This window comes from Pseudophryne corroboree, chromosome 4 (assembly GCF_028390025.1).
Source record: "Pseudophryne corroboree isolate aPseCor3 chromosome 4, aPseCor3.hap2, whole genome shotgun sequence".
Classification (NCBI taxonomy): Eukaryota; Metazoa; Chordata; class Amphibia; order Anura; family Myobatrachidae; genus Pseudophryne; species Pseudophryne corroboree.
Window position 1 is genome coordinate 198,740,510 of NC_086447.1, and position 19,018 is coordinate 198,759,527.

Sequence of the window (19,018 nt, forward strand, 5' to 3'; positions counted from 1 at the left end):
ATTAGGTTTTATACACTGTGTATATAAAACACACCAATACCCCTTTCACATCGCACAAATAGCCCGGTATCGACACGGCATATTGCCGTGTCGAAACGGGTCAGTGTGCGATGTGAAAGCGCCTTTGCCGAATTAGCGGGTCGCCTGACCCGGTAATTCAACCCGGTTAAAAAGAAGGGTTATTACCGGGTTGAATACCGGGTCAGGTGCATTGTGAATGGGAGCCGTTCGATGCGACACGGCTCCCATTCACAGCATAGGAGAGGCGGCGCAGGAGATGAGCTTATCTCCCAGCGCCGCCTCCACCCCCGCCCCTGCTGCGGCCCCCGCTGCTATGGCAACCGACCTGGTATATTGCCGGGTAGGAAAGCCAGCAGAGGAGAGCAAATGCCGGATCCCACCCGGTAAGGACACGTTTCTCTTACTGGGTAGGATCCGGCATTTGCGATCTGAAAGCAGCACAATAGTGCCCCCACAAAAAGAGTCTACTTTCTCTTTGCCCTGTTATATCTACAATGCTCTGTGACTCTAGGGGAGCACCACTGGCACAATGGTGGTCATTCCGAGTTGTTCGCTCGCTGCTATTTTTAGCAGAATTGCTAATAGGCTAAAATCTGGCAGTTCTGCGCATGTGTATGCACCGCAGGGTGCACGCGCTAAGCAATTTTACACAAAACTATGCTATTTTACTCACGGGCGAACTAAGCTTTTCAGTCGCTCTGTTGATCGGAGATGGATTGAAAGGAAGTGGGTGTTTCTGGGTGGTAACTGTGCGTTTTCCGGGAGTGTGCTAAAAAACGCAGGCGTGCCAGCAGAAAACGCAGGAGTGGATGGAGAAACGGGGGAGTGGCTGGCCGGACGCTGGGCGTGTTTGTGACGTCAAACCAGGAACTAAACGGACTGAGGTGATCGCAATCTTGGAGTAGGTCTGGAACTACTCAGAAACTGCAAGGAAATACTTAATAGCAGAATTGCTAATCTTTCGTTAGCAATTCTGCTAAGCTAAGATACACTCCCAGAGGGCGGCGGCTTTGCGTTTGCATTGCTGCTAAAAGTAGCTAGCGAGCTAACAAATCGGAATGACCACCAATATCATTTTAAAACACTGAGGTCATGATTAGCGTTAACATATGTGGATCACGAGTCGGTTTCATATTTACTATATTCACTGCCATATTGAGTGCCAATATCCACATAACCTGTTCACCAAGCAACTTTCTACTTTTTATTCAGTAATTCATTAGTGTCTAGGTATAAAGGTATAGTATGATAAGCAAATAAATATCTATATATATATATATATATATATAGATACAATTATTCAGAGGGCGCACAACAGAATTACTATTTCAAAAGAGAAATCGAACCAGCGTAACCCAAAAGACAGTAGATTTAATAAAATGTATTAAAATTCTGATACATTAAAATGCAATACAATGGTACAATCATCATTTGTACAAAAACATGGTACTTTCTAAGAAGATTTTTTTACACAAAAACCCAATGCGTTTCGTCCGCTATGGACTTCATCAGGGCTACAAGTCGTAGCTGGTGATGTGGATGGAGGAAAAAAGGAGAAAAGAACAAAAGAGCAAATAAGACAAAAATAAGACATCGGTTGATATCACATTTCTTATTAACCTTGCTTCTATGACAGATGTCAAAAAACAGATACAATTCCAGATTTGAGAGAAAATACATTCTCTAATGTTTCAAAGAACACACACTAAAGGAGGGAGATATTGAGAGAAGAATGGTATTTTCTATTATCTAACTCAATATAACCCAATTTCAATTAGCTACTTACTGTGAGGATACTTTAAGAAGATCCCCCACGTGAATGATCTCACTGCGAGTAAGGGTATAAAGTAGTGGACATTTCTAATGAAAGAGATCATAATGATTAGTACTGATTCAACAGAATAATTTAGATATTAATATAGTATTAAAATAATTATTAATCACTCACATAAATGGGATTAGAACTTCTTATTGAAAATCGGATGTTCGTTATTCATTAATTATAATTGGAGTTTCTAAATAAATACGAAAATTGATTTAATTCCCAATCCAATTCATATTATTTTTACCTATATTCGTATCTATCATACTCACATTCAATTTTAGCAATAGGTATAACCGGTTAGGAAGTATCCTCCAAGGTTAATAAAGTACCATACGATATCTACATAAATTAAATAATAGATTAATTGGTACCTAATTCTTGATTTTTGGTTTACTTATATTTCCATGTAGCATACTCACATTCAGTTCTAACAATGGATATGACCAGTTAGAAAATGTCCTCTAGGGCTAGTAAAGTACCAAAGGGTATCTATATGGATTAAATTAAAATTAAAATTAAAGGTACTTAATGGAGTTCGGAACATAACTTTAATAATTAGAATCATATTCACTAGTAAACTTACTTTAAACAAGCCAGATCAATGACATCATGTCAGGGTATCCAGAGGAGTAGATAATACCCAACTATAATTAAGGTTAAAGTTAAAGTTAGAATAGTTCGATTAAAAGGCCTATTCAATTAGAAGCTACTTACAATGGAACATTCTGGATGTGTGTGGCTGCCTCCTCTCCTGAATGTCAAGTGAACTGGAGGGTGTGGGTCAGGCTTTATTTATACCCAAAAGGGTATTGCCTCACTTCCTGTATCTTATTGATAGGTTCATTAAATTACATGGATTAACTGAATACTAAGCTAATAGGCATTAGATATAATAGTAAAATTAATAATAATGAGCATTATGGTATACTCCTAGTTTGAATGCTTATGACTAGCACTCAAATAGTTTATTTATTATACCAAAATACATGACCTCCGCTATGCATTCCACCTACAGCGTGGTGGAACGCACGGACTTCCGCCTTATGCCCTACTTCCTGTTTGCGTACTGAACACTACATCGATAGTGTAATATATTAAGCCCAGGGAGGGGATATATTGATCCTACCCTCTGATTAAGCCCAGGGAGATGGACTCTGATACAGGATCTCTTTTGAGTCCTGATCAGAGATAGTGTTTTCCCGCTGTGTGTTCCATCTAGAAGGAGATGGAACGCACCGCGTCACTTCCGGATCCGGCTATGCGTTCCACCCATCCTAACGGTGGAACGCGCGTCTTCCGGATCTGCGCAATCACTCGAACCAGTGCGCTCCACTTTCATTAGTGTGGAGCGCATTAGAGGAAAAAGTGGGTTCCGCCTACAATATTAATACGTAATGAGTTATAGGGGTGAACTTCTTTATTAATGCGCTGACAATTCCTTTAATTGCCAGCTTGACATTATTTTCTCAATATCTTTACAATGCATGATTGTTAACAGTTCAATATTATTACATAATATAGTTCAAATGATCGTCAAGTACCATCTATTAGAATATTGAGAAATTTATTCATAAAAGAAACACTCATCACCTTTAACAACAATACATATCCATGAGGTAGTAAAATGGTATATGTTGAGTAGACATACCGTCACATTTTAGAAATACTATCTGACAGTAATAGAGTGGTACTTATACATAAATAATATTACCATAAAAATTTTTTTTAGATAGTTCTGAAAGATTTAGACAGACATGAGGTCACATTTCGAAATAATCTCTTTCTACCAATAATGCAATGACACTTATATTTAAATGGCATGGTCATCAGATTACTTTTAGGTTGTAATTACACCACTATATATGAATGAACCTTCTATGATGAAAAAAGTAAATATAAACAATGATATATGAAAAACCAGATCTTCTGCTAGCAGCCCAAAAAGGAGACAATGTCTATACTTTCGTTGAGACCTACCGGATATAAAGTATTTAGTGTATAAATCCAGTAAGATTCTTGTTTTGTTAATAGTAGATCTCTATCCCCTCCTCGTTTATCAATTTTTATATGTTCTAATACTGTAAAGGTCAGACCAGTCACTTCTGATTTATGCGCTTCTGCGAAATGCCTAGGTAGACTATGCGACATCATTTTGTTTTTAATATTTCTCAAATGTTCCTGAATTCTGATTTTCAACTTACGTTTTGTCTTTCCTACATATGAGAGACCACAAGGACAGTCTATCTTATAAATTACATATTCTGTAATACAGGTGACCCGATCTTTTAGTATATGAAATTTACCATTATCTAATTTTAATTTAACAGAGGCCTTTTGCATGTATTTGCAGCATATACACTGATTACAGGGGAAACAACCCCATTTATTGCCCAAAAAATGATTACTGAAAGAATTCGAGGATTTTTCTATCTTCAGACTACTTGGTGCTAGCAAACTCTTAAGATTTCGTGCTTTTTTGTACACTAGCTAGGGTTTGTTTGGCAAAGTGGGTCCTAGGATGAGGTCTTTCTGTAGTATGCTCCAGTGTTTTGTCATTATTTTCTTTATTTTATTTGCATCTTTACTATATTGAATGACAAAAGATCTTGATTGACTGCTACTAAGAGAAGTTATCTGGGGTTTTTCACTTATAAGGTCTGACCTTGACCTTATTGAAGCCTTAGATCTAGCTTCATTCAAGAGGTCGGTGTCGTACCCTCTTTCTATAAATCTGCTGTGCAAGATGGCTGATTGTTCCCAATACTCCGTAATATTGCTGCAATTTTTTCTAATCCTAACAAATTGGGAATAGGGTACTCCATTTTTCCAGACTGGATGATGGAAACTATCTTGAGGTATATAACTGTTTGCATCTACAGATTTAAAGAAGGTCTTAGTGGTCACCCCTCCTATACTACATCCTTTTAATTCTAAGTCTAAGTAATCTATGGTCGTGGGATCTGTTTTATAGGTGAACTTGAGATTATATTCGTTCTTGTTTAAATGATCCATAAAGTTCTCAATACTCTTAAGATCTCCCTGCCATATGAATAACAGATCATCAATATACCTTCTATATAGTTTTATATTCATCTTTTCAAATTCTGTATCGTACACAAATTTACTTTCCCACTCTCCCATCAATAAGTTAGCATATGATAGGGGAAACTTGGTCCCCATCGCAGTACCCTGTTTCTGTAGGAGGTAGGTACCATTAAATTAAAAAAAGTTATGTTCTAAGATAAACTTGATACAGTCTATAATAAATGTGACTTCTAATTGTGTATTCTTAGGGTCACTTTCCAGTACATGTCTCACTGCCTCTATTCCCCTATCATGTGGGATAGAGGACTAGAGGGCTTGTACATCCACCATTAGCCATCTATTATCTGTTACCCAGTCGCAATTTTCCACAAGTCTCAATAGGCTTGTGGAATCTTTTAGATGAGATTTATTAAGTAACACATAGGGCTGTAATTTTAGATCTATATAATGCGAGAGATTGGATGTCAAAGAATTTACTCCTGCAATAATGGGACGGCCCGGTGGGAGTTCTCTATTTTTGTGTACTTTGGGCAATTGGTAGAATAAAGGCATGGTCGGAAATTTCTTATAAAGGTAGTCAAACTCCTCTTTGCAGATTAAACTGTTCCTTTTAGCACTATTCAGGAGGTCATACAATGAATCCTGGAACTCTAAAGTCGGATCTTTTTCAAGTTTAACATAAGTAAATTCATCATCCAGTATATTGTAGGATTCTTTCAGATATAACGATCTGTCTTGGAGGACTACTGCACCCCCTTTATCTGCAGATTTAATAATTATATTAGAATCCTTTGCTAGGTTCTTGATAGCATTTCTTTCTAATGGAGTGATGTTATTGTCATATTTACTATTGTAAGTTTTCATTTTTCTAAAATCGTCTCTCACGGATTCATAGAAGATATCTACATGATTCCCACGGGACTCCACAGGGTAAAATTTTGAAGGAAGGGAGACAGTGGGTTTATCTTTGGGCTCGTAGGATAATTTAGGAACGGGATTTTTTAGAAAGTGTCTCTGTACCGTTAAGTTTCTCACATATCTGTTTAAATCTATAAATAGATTAAATTTATCTGTGCCCTCATTTGGTGCAAATTTTAAACCCTTTGTTAATATCGACTTCTCGGCTGTAGAAAGTTCTTTCGCTGATAGGTTGATAATCCCTGTTTCTGATGTAGCGGATGTGCCTTTATTTTTTGGGGGGTATTTTCTATTACCTCTACTGCCTCTTCCTCCTCTTCTTCCTCTCAATATCCTCTTTTTGTACCCTGTGGTGTCTCGCTCTTTGCTGTCTCTACCTGTTTCTGTTTTGTACGATAATGTGTGTTTGTACGCTCCCCCAAAAAATGCTGGTTTTGCTCAGACCCACGGGGCAAATACTCCCGTTCGGTCCTATGGGGGGAAAATGATCTTAGGCCATCAAATTTATTATAGTGTGATGGTATATTATCATGATACCTTTCTGCATAGGGTTGGTATCTTCCTTGTTGTCTATGTGAGTGAGAGGGTATTCTTTCCCTATATTTTTGGTGGTAATTGGGAAACAACTTTCTCCCATAAGGGGATCGATAGATTTGTCTCCCCCATTGTTTGTAATGTACTTCCTGACAATCATTTCTACTTCGTTCTGGCTGTCGGTTTCTTGAGGACTGTGCTTCTACCTTTGACCAATTCTGGACGTTCCCATTTTTATAGTCATTCTTATCTCTAATATATTTTCTTTGTTTTCTAATCACAATCTCATTTTCTAGTGTATCTAATTTCGATAGGAGGTCTCCCACATCTTTCTTATACTCCTCACTACCTTCAAACTTTTCCATAAGTGATTCCACTTTTGTTATTTCCTCATCCAATTTAATTAGTTCCTTTTTACGTTCTTTAACGATTAAACCCATTAATTTAGTAGAGCAATCATTAAGGACTGAATTCCATTCTGTCATAAAAGTTTCATTATCGGTCCCAAGGGTGGGTATTTTTAGTAACCTCAGACCTCTTGGTATTCTCTCAACTTCTATATATTTTTCAAGGGTGATGACATCGTACCACCCCTTAATCTCCTTAGTGCTCATAATAGTCTTCCGCATTTTCCTCCATAAGGACTAACTCTTCGTCCTCCATAAACATTTGTTTTATTCTCTGAGATCTTTTTAATCTATCCATAAATACAGGCATGGTATACTGCAGCGAGTTGGGGGTAACTAGCAAGTTATAAACAAAATGAAACAACAATACCCTTAATCTCGCGCTGTATTGAAGTCAGGCAGCACCTCTTGAAAAACTCCCTGCTAGTGGGGGATAAATATAGGATATAGATACAATTATTCAGAGGGCGCACAACAGAATTACTATTTCAAAAGAGAAATCGAACCAGCGTAACCCAAAAGACAGTAGATTTAATAAAATGTATTAAAATTCTGATACATTAAAATGCAATACAATGGTACAATCATCATTTGTACAAAAACATGGTACTTTCTAAGAAGATTTTTTACACAAAAACCCAACGCGTTTCGTCCGCTATGGACTTCATCAGGGGTACAAGTCGTAGCTGGTGATGTGGATGGAGGAAAAAAGGAGAAAAGAACAAAAGAGCAAATAAGACAAAAATAAGACATCGGTTGATATCACATTTCTTATTAACCTTGCTTCTATGACAGATGTCAAAAAACAGATACAATTCCAGCTTTGAGAGAAAATACATTCTCTAATGTTTCAAAGAACACACACTAAAGGAGGGAGATCTTGAGAGAAGAATGGTATTTTCTATTATCTAACTCAATATAACCCAATTTCAATAAGCTACTTACTGTGAGGATACTTTAAGAAGATCCCCCACGTGAATGATCTCACTGCGAGTAAGGGTATAAAGTAGTGGACATTTCTAATGAAAGAGATCATAATGATAAGTACTGATTCAACAGAATAATTTAGATATTAATATAGTATTAAAATAATTATTAATCACTCACATAAATGGGATTAGAACTTCTTATTGAAAATCGGATGTTCGTTATTCATTAATTATAATTGGAGTTTCTAAATAAATACGAAAATTGATTTAATTCCCAATCCAATTCATATTATTTTTACCTATATTCGTATCTATCATACTCACATTCAATTTTAGCAATAGGTATAACCGGTTAGGAAGTATCCTCCAAGGTTAATAAAGTACCATACGATATCTACATAAATGAAATAATAGATTAATTGGTACCTAATTCTCGATTTTTGGTTTACTTATATTTCCATGTATCATACTCACATTCAGTTCTAACAATGGATATGACCAGTTAGAAAATGTCCTCTAGGGCTAGTAAAGTACCAAAGGGTATCTATATGGATTCAATTAAAATTAAAGGTACTTAATGGAGTTCGGAACATAACTTTAATAATTAGAATCATATTCACTAGTAAACTTACTTTAAACAAGCCAGATCAATGACATCAGGTCAGGGTATCCAGAGGAGTAGATAATACCCAACTATAATTAAGGTTAAAGTTAGAATAGTTCGATTAAAAGGCTTATTCAATTAGAAGCCAAGGGTTACTACTTACAATGGAAAATTCTGGATTTGTGTGGCTGCCTGCCTATATATATCAGTACCGTGCAAAAGTGTTAGGAAGGAATACCATAAGGGAGGCATTTGATTGGCTCCAAATTTATTCTGCAGCAGGACAACGACCCCAAACATACAACCATTATCAATGTAATTAAGAAATATCTTCAGTGTAAAGAAGAACAAGGAATCCTGGAAGTGATGATATGGCCCCCAAAGAGCCCTGATCTAAACTTCACCGAGTCTGTCTTGGATTGCCCGAGGCGCCGTTGCCTCGAGGGAGCCGCCGCCGTCCCGAGGGCGCCACCGTCATGGCAAGATCCGCTACTGGTGCCGATGCCGTGCGGTGCGCGATGATGTCATCGTGCACCACACAGCATTGTGGGAGAACCATAGACGCTAGAGGTCATAATTGACCTCTAGTGTCTATGAGGTGCTACGGACATCGCCTGGGCTGGAGGACTGCACAGTAGGCAGGAACACCACACTTCGGCACCGCACCACACTTCCTGAAGAAAGTGAAAGTAAACTACAGCTCCCAGCAACCCTTGCTGCCAGGAGCTCCCGACAGCAAGGGCTGCTGGAAACTGTAGTTCACTTTCACGTTCTTCACTAGTGCATTGCTGTGCCGAACACCGGCGCCTGTTCCTGCCTACTGTGAGATCCTTCAGCCCAGGCGATGCCACAACTAAGTGATTCCACCCATTGGCTGAAGGTGGCACTGCCGGCTATGTGCTGGGAGGATGAAGGGGACTACGGCTATGTGCTGGCGCCCCTGGCGAGTGCCATCCTGGCCAATGGGTAGATACGCCCCTGCATGCACCTATGAGCGATCCAGAGTTGTAAGCTTCTCAGTCGCATTTCACTTGAGGCTGAAAGGGAATACATGGGTGGCAATGGGTTGGTTGTATGTAGGCAAAATGCTCCAAGGGTGAATAGGCTGAACTGGCCCTGTTCACACACTAGTGCCCCTTACACACCATGTCCACACAGTAATCCTTGTCACACTGTGGAGAAATCAGCAGTGCCTGGCGTGGCCAAGGAGGGGCACTGCCCAGCGATGCCACCTGCAGTCAGGGGGTATAATCAAATATTAATGGCAGTGAAAAGGTATCTCTGTGCACTACCTAGTAGTGGTGGTGATGTAATGATATATTAAGTATAGCTTTCTAGTAGTTTATTTTGAATTTCTTCACTGTGGTGAATTGCGGTGCCGAACACCGGCGCCAGCTCTTGGCTGCTGTGCGAACCACCAGCCCAGTCACTGTCACTACTAAGTGATCCCAGCACATAGCCGTAGTCCCCCTCCTCCTCCCAGCACATAGCCAGCAGATAGCCGTAGACCCCACCCCCTTCCCACCACATAGCCATGGTCTCCCCACTCCTCCCAGCACATAGCCATAATCTCCATTCCCCTCCCAGCACATAGCCGTAGCTCCCATCCCCCTCCCAGCACATAGCCATGGTCTCTCCCCTCCTCCCAGCACATAGCCGTAAACTCCATACCCTCCCAGCACATAGCCGTAGTCCCCCTCCTCCTCCCAGCACATAGCCGTAGTCTCCATCCCGCTCCCAGCAGATAGCCATAGTCCCCACCCCCTTCCCAGCACATAGCCATGGTCTCCCCCCTCCTCCCAGCACATAGCCATAATCTCCATTCCCCTCCCAGCACATAGCCGTAGTCCCCATCCCCCTCCCAGCACATAACCATGGTCTTCCCCTCCTCCCAGCACGTAGCCGTAATCTCCATTCTCCTCCCAGCACATAGCCGTAGTCCCCCTCCTCCTCCCAGTACACAGCCATAATCTCCATTCCCCTCCTAGCACATAGCCGTAGCTCCCATCCCCCTCCCAGCACATAGCCATGGTCTCTCCCCTCCTCCCAGCACATAGCCGTAAACTCCATACCCTCCCAGCACATAGCCGTAGTCCCCCTCCTCCTCCCAGCACATAGCCGTAGTCTCCATCCCGCTCCCAGCAGATAGCCATAGTCCCCACCCCCTTCCCAGCACATAGCCATGGTCTCCCCCCTCCTCCCAGCACATAGCCATAATCTCCATTCCCCTCCCAGCACATAGCCGTAGTCCCCATCCCCCTCCCAGCACATAACCATGGTCTTCCCCTCCTCCCAGCACGTAGCCGTAATCTCCATTCTCCTCCCAGCACATAGCCGTAGTCCCCCTCCTCCTCCCAGTACACAGCCATAATCTCCATTCCCCTCCTAGCACATAGCCGTAGCTCCCATCCCCCTCCCAGCACATAGCCATGGTCTCTCCCCTCCTCCCAGCACATAGCCGTAATCTCCATTCCCCTCCCAGCACATAGCCGTAGTCCCCTTCATCCTCCCAGCACATAGCCGTAGTCTCCATCCAGCTCCCAGCAGATAGCCATAGTCCCCACCCCCTTCCCAGCACATAGCCATGGTCTCCCCCCTCCTCCCAGCACATAGCCATAATCTCCATTCCCCTCCCAGCACATAGCCGTAGTCCCCATCCCCCTCCCAGCACATAACCATGGTCTTCCCCTCCTCCCAGCACGTAGCCGTAATCTCCATTCTCCTCCCAGCACATAGCCGTAGTCCCCCTCCTCCTCCCAGTACACAGCCATAATCTCCATTCCCCTCCTAGCACATAGCCGTAGCTCCCATCCCCCTCCCAGCACATAGCCATGGTCTCTGCCCTCCTCCAAGCACATAGCCATAATCTCCATTCCCCTCCCAGCACATAGCCGTAGTCCCCTTCATCCTCCCAGCACATAGCCGTAGTCTCCATCCAGCTCCCAGCAGATAGCCATAGTCCCCACCACCTTCCCAGCACATAGCCATGGTCTCCACCCTCCTCCCAGCACATAGCCGTAATCCCCCTCCCCCTCCCAGCACATAGCCATGGTCTCTCCCCTGCTCCCAGCACATAGCCATAATATCCATTCCCCTCCCAGCATATAGCCATGGTCTCCCCCCTCCTCCCAGCACATAGCCGTAATCTCCATTCCCCACCCAGCACATAGCTGTAGCCCCCATACCCCTCCCAGCACATAGCCATGGTCTCCCCCCTTCTCCCAGCACATAGCCGTAATCTCCATTCCCCTCCCAGCACATAGCCGTAGTCCCCCTCCTTCTCCCAGCACATAGCCGTAGTCCCCCTCCTTTTCCCAGCACATAGCCGTAGTCCCCATTCCCTCCCAGCACATAGCCGTAATCTCCATTTTCCTCCCAGCACACAACCGTAGTCCCCCTCCTCCTCCCATCACATAGCCGTAGTCCCCCTCCTCTTCCCAGCACATAGCCGTAATCTCCATTCCCCTCCCAGCACATAGCAGTAGCCCCCATCCCCCTCCCAGCACATAGCCATATTCCCCCTCCTCCTCCCAGCACATAGCCGTAATCTCCATTCTCCTCCCAGCACATAGCCATGGTCTCCCGCCTCCCAGCACATAGCCATGATCTCCCCCCTCCCTGCACATAGCCATGGTCTCCCCCCTCCCTGCATATAGCCATGGTCTCCCCCCCTCTGCATATAGTCCTTGCCCCTCCCTGCAGATAGTCCTCTCCCCTCCCAGCACAGAGTCCTCTCCCCTCCCAGCACATAGTCCCCCCCCCCCCGCATATAGTTATCTCCGCTCCCAGCACATAGTCTTCCCCCTCCCTGCATATAGTCCTTTCCCCTCCCTGCATATAGTCCTTCCCCCTCCCTGCATATAGTCCTCCCCCCTCAAAGCACATATCAATTAATATGTTGCAGTACCTAGTGTGATGAGCTGGACATTGCCTAGGCTGGAGGACTGCACAGTAGGCAGGAACACCACACTTTGGCACCGTACCACACTTCCTGAAGAAAGTGAAAGTAAACTACAGCTCCCAGCAACCCTTGCTGCCAGGAGCTCCCGACACCAAGGGCTGCTGGGAGCTGTAGTTTACGTTCACGTTCTTCACTAGTGCATTGCTGTGCCGAACACCGGGGCCTGTTCCTGCCTATTGTGAGATCCTCCAGCCCAGGCGATGCCACTACTAAGTGATTCCACCCATTGGCCGAGGGTGGCACTGCCGGGCGGCGCCCTCTCCTTGGCTGACGCCCCTGGCGAGTGCCATCCTGGCCAATGGGTAGATACGCCCCTGCGGGTGGGTACAAAGGACAGTAGTGGGGTGGGGGCGGAGACAGACCTTGACCCATCGTTGGATGGGTTTAAACCACACTTGCCAACTTTCCCTAATTGTCAGAGAGACTCCTGAAATAATAGCAATCTCCCTGACTCCCTGAAGAATCTAGCAATCTCCCTGACTCCCTGAAGAATCTAGCAATCTCCCTGATTGCAATTTACCCCCACTATGTAGCTGTTATACACTTGGGGGGAAAAATAAATCAGAGAAACGTGGGGTGTGCAATAAGTTTCCAGATGCACAAGAAATATTATATTCACAAACAAGGTGAACATAAACTTTTTACCAAGTATTCCACCAGTATACCAGAGGAGTCTAAGCAAAGTTGCATGTGTTCAAACCACTTGGTGGAGCAGCTGGACCAGTCTGAAGCAGGTATGTCTTCTACATGCTGTAAGAAGATCTCCACTGCAGCTTCCAGTGCCTCAAAATGAATCCCACGCATCTTGGGAACACAAAGAAGTCGAAGAGGGCCAGGTCTGTACTGTACGACTTATGACCAGCTCCTGCATGCATTCATATGCCAGAAAATCCATCACTTTTCTGGACATGTGGGCAGGTTCATTGTTGTGATAGAGAAAGGCAACACAAGCGCAAGTTCTTTAACGGTGCCTGGAAATGGCTTCCAGCACTTGTGGCAGGCATCGGTTGGTAAGGTTACTACATGACCAGTCTTGTCCACAAAAACAGTCACTGTCTGCTTGGCCATGCTGTGCTCTCATCGAAACGGTGGTGGCTTCTTATATAAGGTTCTGGGCCTTGACATTTCACAAGAACTTTAGTCAGAGATTACCGTTCACAACAAGAAGATTGTGTCTACTCTACCTAAGCAGTGCACATCCGGAAACATATTGCACACCCCTCATATATACATTTAAATGGCAAATGGGATCATCAGTGCTATTTCCCTGCCCCTAGGCAGTGGGCACCCCGGGGGATTCCCCTGTGGGCCAGTCCAACTCTGCTTGTGATTTTGGTTGCCACTTCACTCAGCAGAGTGTATGGTGAGGTGGGAAAAATGTACTGGAAATGACTGAAAATCCATGTAATTGAGGTTAATAATACTGTAGGAACAAAAACAGGTCGAAGTTACATGATTTCAGCTGGTTTTATCATTTTTGTAGATTTTTAAAGAATACCAGATCCAAAACCAAACCCATAACTGTTGAGGGTGGTTTCGCAAAACCGAAACAAAAAGATGATTTATAACTAAAATGAAAACACTGTGGTCTGTGCACATCTCTAATATACTGTCGCTGTTGTGATGTAATGATGACTCCTCTATGCATCTGCTATCGAAGTGCTGTGTCTGAAGACGCACTATGAGATCACCATCGTGACCATCGGCCGAAGCTTACTCATACTGGCCGTCGTATACCCTCTGCCATGTCCAGGAAATCTGTGTCCGATGACTCAGGCCCTAGGCTCGGCAGACCTACAAATGGACACCATAATTTGCTCCCACACATAATTCATTTTGCACCAAAAAAAAAGTTATGTAAAACTCTGTATCAGCCCCAGCACGTCTACAGTACAATTTCCTTTTCTTTAATATATCATGCAGTATTATATCTGCAGTGCAGTGCAATGTACGTTTGCACCATTTGAAATTATTGTCAGAGAATACAGAAACAACTGCTGTAACAATGCATGCCTATGTTGTTTAGTCACATCCCTCAGATATTTGTGACCCCGCATGCTCTACCCAGCATTTTTCAACTGCTGTGTGCCACGAGCAGTTCTCAGATGTGCAGTCAGAGAAGCAGGGCCATGCCCTCCAGTGCACAGCTGCTGCCAGGGCCCCTTCATCGCCGGTCTGGTGGCCACACCGCCAGTTCTAACTTCGGGTCCGGGCAGAGATAGGCTCTTCCGGGTGGTGCAGACCTATGGAGACACAGTAGTGTGACATCTTAGATCATACAGCCGCATGCCACATTGCTGTCCCTTACTACTCTGTCTTTTTGCATTGACTTACTCGCTGATAGGGATGGCCATCGGTGGGGTGTACATCGATGGTTTCCATCGATGATACCATCGACGATAACCATCGATGGTACACAAACTATCTATGGTGAACCATTGATGGTTTGCACCACTCGATGGCCACCACTGAAAGGTGCTGGCTAGTCCTCGGACCAATAAAAATCCAGAGGCGGGGCTTAGTGGGTGTCGGTACGGGGCTTAGTGGGTGTTGTGGGGGGCGGAACTATGCTCCGTGTCCCGGCACCACATAAAAAAAAAAGTATTTGATTATACCTTTCCATCGATGGAGGGAAACCATCTGGTTCTCCCCCATCTATGGCAAAAGTATTCTACATCGGCCATAAACCATCGATAATTTTGAATCATCGATGGTCGATGGCCATACCTACTCACTGAGGGAGCAGCTGCTGCTGGGGGCTGATACGGTGCATGGCTATTCTGCTACTGACAGACAGGTCGGGTAAGTCTTTTGTGGGGCCCTGAGGCAATAATGTTTGTTTTATTTATTTTTCTGTGGGGGTTAATGTCTTTATACAAATAATTGTGAGGCCAATGTCTTCTTTTCTGTGGAGGCCAATGTGTTTATTAGTTTTTTTTCTGTGGGAGCCAATGTCTTTATCTTGTTTTCTGTGGGGGTCAATGTCTTTTTCTTTTTCTGTGAGGACCAATGTCTGTTGTTCTTTTCTTCTGTTGGAGCCAATGTGTTTTTTTTACCTGTGGGGTCCAATGTGTTTTATATTTTTCTTGTGGAGGTTAATATGTTTCTATATTTAAAAAAAAAAATGACTGTGTGACTTGGAATTTAAAACTTTTGTTCTGTGTGCAGCGAGGTGAAAAATGTTAAAACTCACAGCTCTAAGCAAATGTGTAACTCTTACTTGGCTCTTCCTCTGCACCTTGCTTCCCGTACAGACTGCAATTTCCCAGCTAAAGGTGGGTACACACTAGGCGATGTGTTTGGTGAGCGACATCGCCTAGTGTTCCCCCTCCTGGGCCAGGCCACCCGACGGAGGGCATACACACTGTGCAATATCACTAATAATTTCTCACAGTGACGTCATGCTGCGGTCGGCCAGAGTATGCAGCTTTTGATGATGAGTCCAAATTGAGGTGCATGCACAGCTGAGAGTGAGGGTCAATAACAACCTGTGGGGCCACGTATACACCCTGGGCGATATAGTAAACTATGTCGCTTAGGAGGGAGAAAATGAGCGATATTGTTCACTATATCGCTAAGTGTGTACCCACCTTTACTCTTCTACATTGATCCATGAATCCTATCCCTGTAGAATATTTTGGGTGAAATCAACACATTCAAACGTGTAAAAAAGGTTTCGATCGTTGAGCTGTAAACCATTTCTGTATTTGATGGGGTTAAATTACACAGGTGTATGCTCTGTATAATTAAATTGGAATACCCTCAAGAAATTTTAAGCTTAGTATATCCGGCCTTGTTTTTTTGTGTTTCCACCAGTAAAGCACCAAGGAATACACTGACATCATATAAATTATAATAAATAAATAAGAAATGGACACCCTGCATATATTTGGTATGGCAATTCCCCTTCCTTTCCTATCTAGGACCTATGATTGTCAGCCAGTGTAAACACACGCAACACTGTATCACCTTCACACAAGTACAATGTCAGCTGCTGTAGTTCTGCCTCCATCTGGTAAACTTGGATTCAGTCCTGTGTTAGTTCCTTGTTATTCTGGGAACGTCATACAGTATCTTCTCACTATATTAAGTATGCTGCAGTATCCGTGGGTAGTGGTAAAACAGAAATAAATTAGTCTAATTTACATGTTACAACTTCTGATGTTGTATTTCGTAGAAGAAGTCACTTTCCATTATTGTGTTTTTACAAGTGACCTAGGGGGAAATTCAGTTTGACTCGATAATTTAACGGGGGTTAAAAACGGGGGAACCTCAAGCTTTTTCGCCTGTGGCTATTCAATTACAGACCCTTTTTCTTGCCATTAAATTATCTGTTTTTGGGCTTAAAAACATATTGGCCGGGATAAGTTCCCAGACCTATGTGATAAGATTGCTCACGTAAACAGGTTATTTAACGCAGACTTTTTTACAATGAAAAAAAGTCCCCGTAAAGTGCAGCCTGCTGGCTGACGTCGGGAACATTGAATAGCCCCAGGGGATCAATTAGTCCACAGTAAATTAATGTTTAGAGAGGATGCAGTCAATATACCAGCTGTCGGGATTCCAGCATTCAGGAGACCGACGCTGGAATCCCAACAGCCAGTGAAATACCGACACCTGGCATCCCGACAAATGCTTGGTATTCCCAAATGGTTGGTGGGTCCACGCCACCGTCCAAGTGGGAATAAAACTTGTGGCGAGCAAAGCGAGCCACCGGGCCCGATGTGTCATTCTCATAATTGACAATATGACAAAATTACATTTATTACAGATAAATTGAGCAAAGTTGGTCATAATCATAAGGGGATAATGTTAAGAGGAGCCATTTTTATCATTATCCTCACTGTTTTTAGTTTTATCTCACATGACATACTATAGATATATTGATTCATTACACACAAACTACTGGTAACTTCCGAACCAGAGAAAATACAGGCCTGCACTGCAGTGGCGTAAGTTCGTCACAGTTGCCCGGAGGCAAACTAGTTGGTGTGTGTGTGTGTGTGTGTGTGTGTGTGTGTGTGTGTGTGTGTGTGTGTGTGTGTGTGTGTGTATGGAGTGTTCTGAATTTTTTTTAATATACTGTATATATACATTTCATTGTCTTTTATTTTAAATCACACATTTCTTAGCAGTCATACCCAGGATTAGATCCCACTGACAGCAGACACTTTACTGATGGAGCTATTTGCTCCAGTACAGGAAGCATGAGAATTGTAACTATATGAAGTTATGTGTAATTGTCAGAGAAGTAACTTCATATAGTGAAAAGATAGCGGCAGCCATCAATTAACTTACTTCAATGGTGTCACAGAATGGGGGGAGAAGAGCCCCCCTTCAGAGCAGGAGCCCGGCGGCAGATGACTCCGTTGCCTCCCAGAGTTCTGCCTCTGCTGCACTGCTTTTATATTTGCACATGTGTGCTTATATGCATTGTGCATTGTAAGGTGCTCCATAACATAGCACTATTCTTTCTCATGAAATACTACCTGGTATAGCTAAATGTATGTCTTCAACGAATCATGAGCCTGGTGGTATGCTGGGGTCATTACAGAAGGCCACAGGCAGGGGCTGAAACAGGGGCATCAGGGTGGTGCTATGGGAAGGGGGTGGGTGTAGGCACTGATTACCCAAGCCTCTTGGAGGGGCCTGGTGGAGGCCTTGGTCCGATGCTAGGGGGTCCCTCTTTACAGCATGCGGCACCAGGCACATAGTGTTTTCCAACAGCCTAGGGCTGAAATAAGGTTACAGCGCACCTGTCCTTATCATGTTATACAAATCCGATAATTATAAATGATGTGCCATGATAAATTATATAATTGGTACAGTCAGTCACCACACAGAAAATGGTATTGCGAAGATAGTTAGGAGTAGGACGCAGATGATGATAATCAATATAATTGCAATATAAATGATACTTTATATATACCAATGAGACTGGCCCGAGACACTTATCTCGTTAAGGGAGCTTCAATCAAGCAGCCGTCATTTGTAGCGTAAACCATGTGAACAAGAAGAAAAAAGAAACCGCAAACATAGTGTGTACCATTCACAAAACTGTAGTATGTCACTGCATATTTTCACAAGGCATCTTTAGGGAACCAGCTTATTCCCAATAAAACATAATTGTCAGCCTCAACCGTGAAAAGTTAAAATACATAGATTTAATATACACAATGACATAAAATGGCTGAATAACACACGTACAATATTTAAAACATAACAAGCTTATCTGTCCATAAAACGAGATAACAGCAAACCGTGCCAACGCGTTTCGTCCGGTCTTAATCAAGGGGACAGTCCATACACTGACGGACGAAACGCGTTGGGACGGTTTGGGGGGCGATTATAGGGAGTTGTGGCAATGGCTCCAGCATCTTACTTCCCGCGTCCATGCTGCGCAACCATAGAACCACTCAGACTTTTAGAAAATGGTCTGGGACGGCACTGCATCTCTGTATGAAGGGACTCGCAATACAAATCCAGGCGGCTGCGGCATATGCATATTTTTCGGACAGTCTGGCCCCATGTTTTGAGGAATGCCCATACATCAAAGTTAATATTTAGACCTGCTGGTACTAGTATACTGAGGGCCTTATTCAGGTGGGATGGCATCAGCAATTCAACCCGCAGTTTCCTGATAATCGGGAAACTGTGCAGGGCACATTCTGCACATGTGCAGAAAGGGGTCTGCGATCGCATCGCTACGATACATTCACCTCTGCCTGAGTGACAGACAGAGGCATGCGCGGGAGGGACGGGGGTGAAGGCGGC